The 7,554-nt window shown below is 49.9% G+C and overlaps 3 non-coding genes across 3 annotated transcripts in view; all 3 read left to right on the top strand.

Annotated features, from left to right (window-relative positions):
* The first annotated feature begins 3,941 nt into the window (after positions 1 to 3,941).
* On the top strand, positions 3,942 to 5,751 carry LOC149573594 (18S ribosomal RNA). The gene has a single exon (XR_016360658.1). It is a non-coding gene; the product is annotated as an 18S ribosomal RNA (ribosomal RNA).
* A 711-nt stretch (positions 5,752 to 6,462) lies between these two features.
* On the top strand, positions 6,463 to 6,616 carry LOC149573593 (5.8S ribosomal RNA). Its single transcript, XR_016361275.1, has one exon. It is a non-coding gene; the product is annotated as a 5.8S ribosomal RNA (ribosomal RNA).
* Positions 6,617 to 6,841: 225 nt separating this feature from the next.
* LOC149573592 (25S ribosomal RNA) overlaps positions 6,842 to 7,554 on the top strand; it is a 3,404-nt gene continuing 2,691 nt past the window's right edge. Inside the window, exon 1 of the ribosomal RNA XR_016360965.1 lies at positions 6,842 to 7,554. This exon is cut by the window's right edge and continues 2,691 nt beyond it. This is a non-coding gene — a ribosomal RNA (25S ribosomal RNA).

Raw genomic sequence — 7,554 nt, 5'->3', positions numbered from 1 at the left:
TATTCTTGTCACTCAGCTGGCACAATTTCGGAAAAAGGTTTGGCAGCAGTTGCCAGCCCCTCACCGCGTCTACTTGGTGATTTTAAAACTCGATCTAAAATGGGAGCCCTCGTCTTGCACCTCCGTCCGGTGTTGCTTGGGTATTGAACAAATTTTTGCCATCGGCGTGAATCCCCCAACGAATGCCTACACGCTTGGACCCTCTCTTAGATCACCTTCTTCGATCACTCGACCGACGCAATTACGGAAGAGACTTGGCAGTGGTTGCCATTCTACACCGCGTCTGTTCTGCGATTTTGAAGTTGATCTAATGGCGAGCCCTTGTCTATAGCCATGAGGTGGGTACATGGTGCTCTAGCAAAATTTTTGGTGAGCCTATCGCGGCTACAATGGGAGAGGTGGTTGCCGCGAGCCTCTCCCGTGCCCAGCTCATTGATTCAACACTGTTGTTAGGGTGGATGGATATGTCAGATTTTGAAATGGTGGACGCCGACGTTGAATCAATTAGAAGGGCATGAATCCCACCTTCGAGGGTGCTATTCCTGGACTCTCCTTTAGATCATGTTTTCTTGTCACTCAGCTGGTGCAATTTCAGAAAAAGGTTTGGCAGCGGTTGCCAGCCCTCACCGCGTCTTCTTTGTTATTTTAAAACTCGATCTAAAACGGGAGCCCTCGTCTAGCACCTCCGTCTGGTGTTGCTCAGGTATTGCATAAATTTTTGCCATCGGCATGATTACCCCAATGAATGCCCTATGCTTGGACCCTCTCTTAGATCACCTTTTTCGATCACTCGACTGACACAATTATGGAAGAGACTTGGCAATGGTTTCCATTCTACATCGCGTCTATTCTGCGATTTCAAAGTTGATCTAATGGCGAGCCCTTGTCTCTAGCCATGAGGTGGGTGCTTGGCGCTCCAGCAAAATTTTTTTGCATGCCTATCATGGCTACAATGGGAGAGGTGGTTGCCGCGAGCCTCTCCCATGCCCCCCTCATTGATTCAATGCCACTGTCCGGGCAGATGGATATGTCAGATTTTGAAATGGTGGACGCCGATGTTGAATCAATTAGAGGGGCATGAAGCCCACCCTCGAGGGTGTTGTACCTGGACTCTCCTTTAGATCATGTTTTCTTGTCACTCAGCTGCCGCAATTTTGAAAAAAGGTTTGGCAGCGGTTGCCAGCCCTCACCGCATCTACTTGGTGATTTTAAAACTCGATCTAAAATGAGAGCCCTCATCTAGCACCTCTGTCCGATGTTGCTCAGGTATTGCATAAATTTATGCCATCGGCCCGAATCCCCCAACGAATGCCTACGCTTGGACCCTCTCTTAGATAACCTTCTTCGATCACTCGACCAACGCAACTACAGAAGAGACATGGCAGCGGTTGCCATTTTATAGCATGTCTGTTCAGTGATTTCGAAGTTGATCTAATGGCGAGCCCTTGTCTCTAGCCATGAGGTGGGTGCTTGGCGCTCTAGCAAAATTTTTTGCGTGCCTATCGCGTAAAGCATGTTTTCTAGTCACTCAACTAGTACAATTTCGAAAAAAGGTTTGGCAGCGGTTGCCAGCCCTCACTCCATCTTCTTGGTGATTTTAAAACTCGATCTAAAATGGGAGCCCTCGTCTAGTGGCTCTATGCCAACTCGATTGGCACAACATTGGGAAATGGTTCGACAGCGGTTGTCGTTCCAATGTGTCATCAGGGGATGCCTTGGAAAGTGGCCTTTCAAGGGCGAGCTCGCGTCTAGCCCTTGGATTGTGTGTCGCATCACAAGTGAATGGGGAGATCTCTCTGTGAATGGTGGCATGGTGATTGCAAGAGAAAATTGACTTAGTCGGAGCATTGGCCTCGGGCCATTGTGACGGCCTTGCAATTTCTCTTTAATTGCAACCTATGTTTGTGCAGTAGCAGAGTTTGCATGTAAGATGGGCCTTGTTCTTGAGAGTTCCAGGAGATGACCTCCAGAACTTTTGGATTGGGCCCCTTCAAGGTGAAATTCATCCAGCTGATCGGATGAAGCTCGATGTGCTTGTATCTATTTCGAGACGGTAATGATGGTCATTAATCTATGGCGGTGAGTATTATCCCATTTGGTAATCACAATGGCAGAGCTGGTGGGAAGTACTTGTCACTTTGTTTTGATGGATATACCCTATATGTAGGTGTCTGCACGGCTTGCAACACACTGCACATTTGGTGTTCGATTCTAAGATGCGCTTGTTGCTGAGTGTGTATGGAGTTGTATCTTTTAACCAAGGGCTCCGTCTCATTGGCACGTTCTATCATTGCATTATTATCCTGCCCGGATGGCAAGAAGGAAAGAGATGGTTGCACAGGTGCATTGCTCAACGTCCCTAATTTCATCAAGGGTCCACTCTCCACCCTAAGTTTTTGCCGATCGGTAGAGCCTTGGGATTGAGAGGGGGGCCAGCAAAAGGTTTGGTTACCGCATAATTTATTCGATAGTGTGTTCTCGGTGCGTGCTCGCCTCTTCACTATCTCATCCTACAGAACTGCATGGCACTGCCGTGATAGCCTTTTGTGGTCCGGGCCAGTAGAAGCGTAGAGTATTACCGATAATTTTTGTTTGGATGCGGAAACTCTCCATGCCCTGTCCTGCCCTGTGCGATCCGAATGGCTGCGGCTCGTGGGTTCTGCGGGAGATACTCTTCTTTAGCTCCCCCCTAAAGAGAGAGTTTGGTGTTTGCATTGTGTGGACAAAAAGCCCAAGGCGTTTCATCTCTATCTTCAGATGCAAAATTATGGGAGGGCTTGTCAAAGTATGGCCATTTGTATGGGGTGCACCAAAAAGCGTGTAGTGGGCATATGCCTGGGAAATGGATGTCTTTGAGTGTCCTTACTCGATCACGTGCTTGATGTACATCTTTTCTTTACGACCCTGCTGCGAGAATTTGTGATTTGAGCATTTTGGGGGAATGGGTTTCATACGAGATGTTCTTCTCAGGCTCCTGCGAACCAGAGCACTCGTCTTTGCAATGCTCTGACAAGTGCAGGCCCAACGTGTCTGTCTAGGGGAAGAAATCACACGAATGCTTTTTGCCAAGATGTGGGTGCTCGCAGGTGGTTCCCTCGCGGTGCCAGTTCTTCGGTATGTGCATGTGCATGAGATTGAAGCTTTTCCGACAACGCTAGTGTGAGTGTTTAGCCGTAGGAACTTTTCTGTACCTTCACTGGCAGATCACGTGTCACGAGGAACGATTGGCGAGGCTGTGCTGGGAAAGGAGAGATTTGCCAGAGGTTAGACATGTCCGTGTATGCGGGCGGGCTCTCATCACCTATAAATGTGCAGAGGGGGTGTTGTTATACACGATGCCCTCAAGTGGCCTTATAATTGAGGTGGTTGCGTGCACAATGATGCCCCCGCTAATCGCATAACCAGCCATGTTTTTGACTCGCACGGCCCTTCACCCTTCAGCACGGTGGTCTCCGTTGGCACTTTGGCAACCAGCTCTTTGTCATGGGAAAATGTTTGTTGTGATCGAGAAGGATTTTTTTTCTGCGGGTGCACCTCAACAGGCGTGTAGGAGGCATATGCCTAGGAAATGGATGTCTCTGAGTGGCCTTACAATTGAAGTGGCTATGTGCGCGGTGCATCTCGTACAGACTCGAGGCTTCTTTTTGAGTAGTGGCGGCAGCGAGTTTGAGGGTAAAGGGTTCCATACGGGATGTTCTTCCCAGGTGCCTATGAACGGAGGCTCCCTGTTTGGCCCTCTCCGGTCGACGATGGGACACTTTCCTCTTGTGTGAAATCTTTGAGCGTTGCGAGTCCTGCATGTGCTATGAACGTCATTCTTGTTGCTTGTACGGCGAATTATCTTTGGATGCATGATAGAGCAAATGCAAATTTTGGTTTCCCATCGCGGCGGGCATCCCTTGGCTATAGTAGTTCTTGGGGGTCCCCTCGTTGTTAGAAGCTACCTGGTCGATCCTGCCAGTAGTCATATGCTTGTCTCAAAGATTAAGCCATGCATGTGTAAGTATGAACTATTTCAGACTGTGAAACTGTGGATGGCTCATTAAATCAGTTATAGTTTCTTTGATGGTACTTTGCTACTCGGATAACCGTAGTAATTCTAGAGCTAATACATGCACCAAATCCTGACTCTCGGAAGGGATGCATTTATTAGATAAAAGGCCAGTGCGGGCTCGCTCGCTATTCCGGTGATTCATGATAACTCGACGGATCGCACGGCCTTTGTGCTGGCGATGCTTCATTCAAATTTCAGCCCTATCAACTTTCGATGGTAGGATAGAGGCCTACCATGGTGGTGATGGGTGACGAAGAATTAGGGTTTGATTTCAGAGAGGGAGCCTTAGAAACAGCTACCACATCCAAGGAAGGTAGCAGGCGTGCAAATTACCCAATCCTGACACGGGGAGGTAGTGACAATAAATAACAATACTGGGCTCATCGAGTCTGGTAATTGGAATGAGTACAATCTAAATCCCTTAACGAGGATCCATTGGAGGGAAAGTCTAGTGCTAGCAGCTGCAGTAATTCCAGCTTGAATAGCGTATATTTAAGTTGTTGCAGTTAAAAAGCTCGTAGTTGGACCTTGGGTCGTCACGGTCGGTCCGCCTTCTGGGTGTGCACTGGCCCTCATGTCCCTTCTGCCAGCGGTGTGTTCCTAGCCTTAATTGCTAGGTCGTGGTTCCGGTGCCGTTACTTTGAAAAAATTAGAGTGCTCAAAGCAAGCCTACGCTCTGAATACATTAGCATGGAATAACGCGATAGGAGTCTGGTCCTGTTCCGTTGGCCTTCGGGACCGGAGTAATGATTAATAGGGACTATCGGGGGCATTCGTATTTCATTGTCAGAGGTGATATTCTTGGATTTATGGAAGACGAACCACTGCAAAAGCATTTGCCAAGGATGTTTTCATTAATCAAGAATGAAAGTTGGGGGCTTGAAGATGATCAGATACCATCCTAGTCTCAACCATAAACGATGACGACCAGGGATCGACGGATGTTTCTCTAAGGACTCTGCCAGCACCTTCTGAGAAATCAGAGTGTTTGGGTTTCGGGGGGAGTATGGTTGCAAGGCTGAAACTTAAAGGAATTGACGGAAGGGCACCACCAGGAGTGGAGCCTGTGGCTTAATTTGACTCAACACGGGGAAACTTACCAGGTCCAGACATAGTAAGGATTGATAGATTGAGAGCTCTTTCTTGATTCTATGGGTGGTGGTGCATGGCCGTTCTTAGTTGGTGGAGCGATTTGTCTAGTTAATTCTATTAACAAATGAGACCTCATCCTGCTAACTAGCTATGCGGAGGTTCCCCTTCGCGGCCAGCTTCTTAGAGGGACTATGGCCTCCTAGGCCATGGAAGTTTGAGGCAATAACAGGTCTGTGATGCCCTTAGATGTTTTGGGCTGCACGCGCGCTACACTGATGCAACCAATGAGTTTCTCTCCTTGGCCTGAAAGGTTTGGGAAATCTTGCCAAATTGCATCGTGATGGGGATAGACCATTGCAATTATTGATCTTCAACAAGGAATTCCTAGTAAGCATGAGTCATCAGCTCGCGTTGACTACGTTCCTGTCCTTTGTACACACTGCCCATCACTCCTACCGATTGAATGATCCGATGAAGTGTTCGAATCACGGCAACGATGGTGATTCCTATCGGCGACGTCGCGAGAAGTTCACTAAACCTTATCATTTAGAGGAAGGAGAAGTCGTAACAAGGTTACCGTAGGTGAACCTGCGGTAGGATCATTGTCAGTTCGAGACCCTGAATCGTGTAGGGGATGGAGCTAGCCTCCTCCCTGCCCCTGAAATTTTGGGGATGTGCGGACAATCGGCCCTGCAGCGATGTGCTAGATGGCCAAGCTACGAGTCTAGCGTCGTCGAGGTCGAGGGTCACATCGAATGCTCATGATCGAAAGCGTGGATTCCCCGCGGGGCGAAGAAGAGACTCGGATGCAATCTGGATTATAGGATTGGTGCCTTCGAATGACATCTGCGTCGGAGTGAGAGGTCTCTACTCAGTTGCAGTTCAGAGGGGGTCTGGGCCTTGTCCCCCGTTGAGATTTCACTGTCCGATCGCATGCGTGGCACTGTGGTAGGGATCCGTCATTTCGACAGCGGCAAGTCGAGACTGCCGCAACCCCTTGTTGCCTTGCCCAGGTGTGTTGACTCGTCGCTTGGAGCGTTCTGTGTTTAGGATGGGTGCACTTGCATGATTTGTGGGGCAGGGGCCCCATCCACTGACACGGCTCTCCCATGCATTGCCTCCCACCTTTGCGAGGGGATGGGGCTGGGACACACCACAGCGTTCCTCGTTGCACCCATTGGGTGCTCAGGGTTCGGGATGTGTCAACACCCAACAACACATGGGTGCATCGCGCACCTTAGAAATCCAAAGAATGAAGTGCGAGCCAGCACCTTGCACGCTTGGGTCACTAAAAGGTAAAAATAAAACAAAATCATGACTCTCGGCAACAGATATCTCGGCTCTCGCCACGATGAAGAATGTAGCGAAATGCAATACTTAGTGTGAATTGCAGAATCCCGTGAATCATCAAGTCTTTGAACCCAAGTTGCACCCGAGGCCTCGTCCAAGGGCATGTCTGCTTGGGTGTCGCACTACAAAATTTTGCCCTCCCCAGCGAGGAAGCAGAGATGGCCGTCCATGTCCGCAAGTGGCACACGGTCGGCTGAAATGAGCATGAGGTCCGTCGATCTGTCGCGATGAGCGGTGGCTCGCAAAGGCCGGCGTTGGTTTGCACCGATCGAACGATTCCTCGCGAGGAACTTTATTCTGGGCTCAGCGGCCCACTGCAGTGCGGGCATTGCTGCATCTCTACCACATCCCCAAGTCAGGCATGAGTACCCGCTGAGTTTAAGTATATCAATAAGTGAAGGAAAAGAAACTTACCAGGATTCCCCTAGTAACGGTGAGCGAACCGAGAAGATCCCAGCATGAAAATCGACGATCACGCCTTTTGAATTGTAGTCTATAGAAGCATCCTCAGCGACAGACCAGGCCCAAGTCCCTTGGAAGGGGGCGTCGGAGAGGGTGAGAGCCCCGTCGGGCCCAGACCCTGTCGCACCACGAGGCACTGTCGGCAAGTCGGGTTGTTTGGGAATGTAGCCCTAATCCGGTGGTAAATTCTGTCCAAGGCTAAATACGGGTGAGAGACTGATAGCGAACAAGTACCGCGAGGGAAAGATGAAAAGAACTTTGAAAAGAGAGTTAAAGAGTGCTTGAAATTGCTGGGAGGGAAGCGGATGGAGGCCGGCGATGTGCCCCGGTCGGATGCAGAACGGTGTGAGCCGGTCCGTCGCTTGGTTCGGGGGACGTGCCAGCGCGGGCTATCGCGGCAGCACAAGTGTGACCTTCTAGTCGCACAAATACTTTCATCGCGACGGTCGAGGAGCAAAGTGCGTGCCTTTACGGTGGGCTCTCGGGCACCTGTGCGCTCGTGGCGCTGGCCAGCGGGCTTTCCATCCGACCCGTCTTGAAACACGGACCAAGGAGTCTAACATGTGTGCGAGTTGGTGGGTTGGGAAAACCCACAA

The sequence above is a fragment of the Cupressus sempervirens genome, chromosome 2, assembly GCF_028749045.1.
Source record: "Cupressus sempervirens isolate cs-2001-9-10 chromosome 2, ASM2874904v1, whole genome shotgun sequence".
NCBI lineage: Eukaryota > Viridiplantae > Streptophyta > Pinopsida > Cupressales > Cupressaceae > Cupressus > Cupressus sempervirens.
This window is presented reverse-complemented; position numbering and strand designations above follow the sequence as displayed.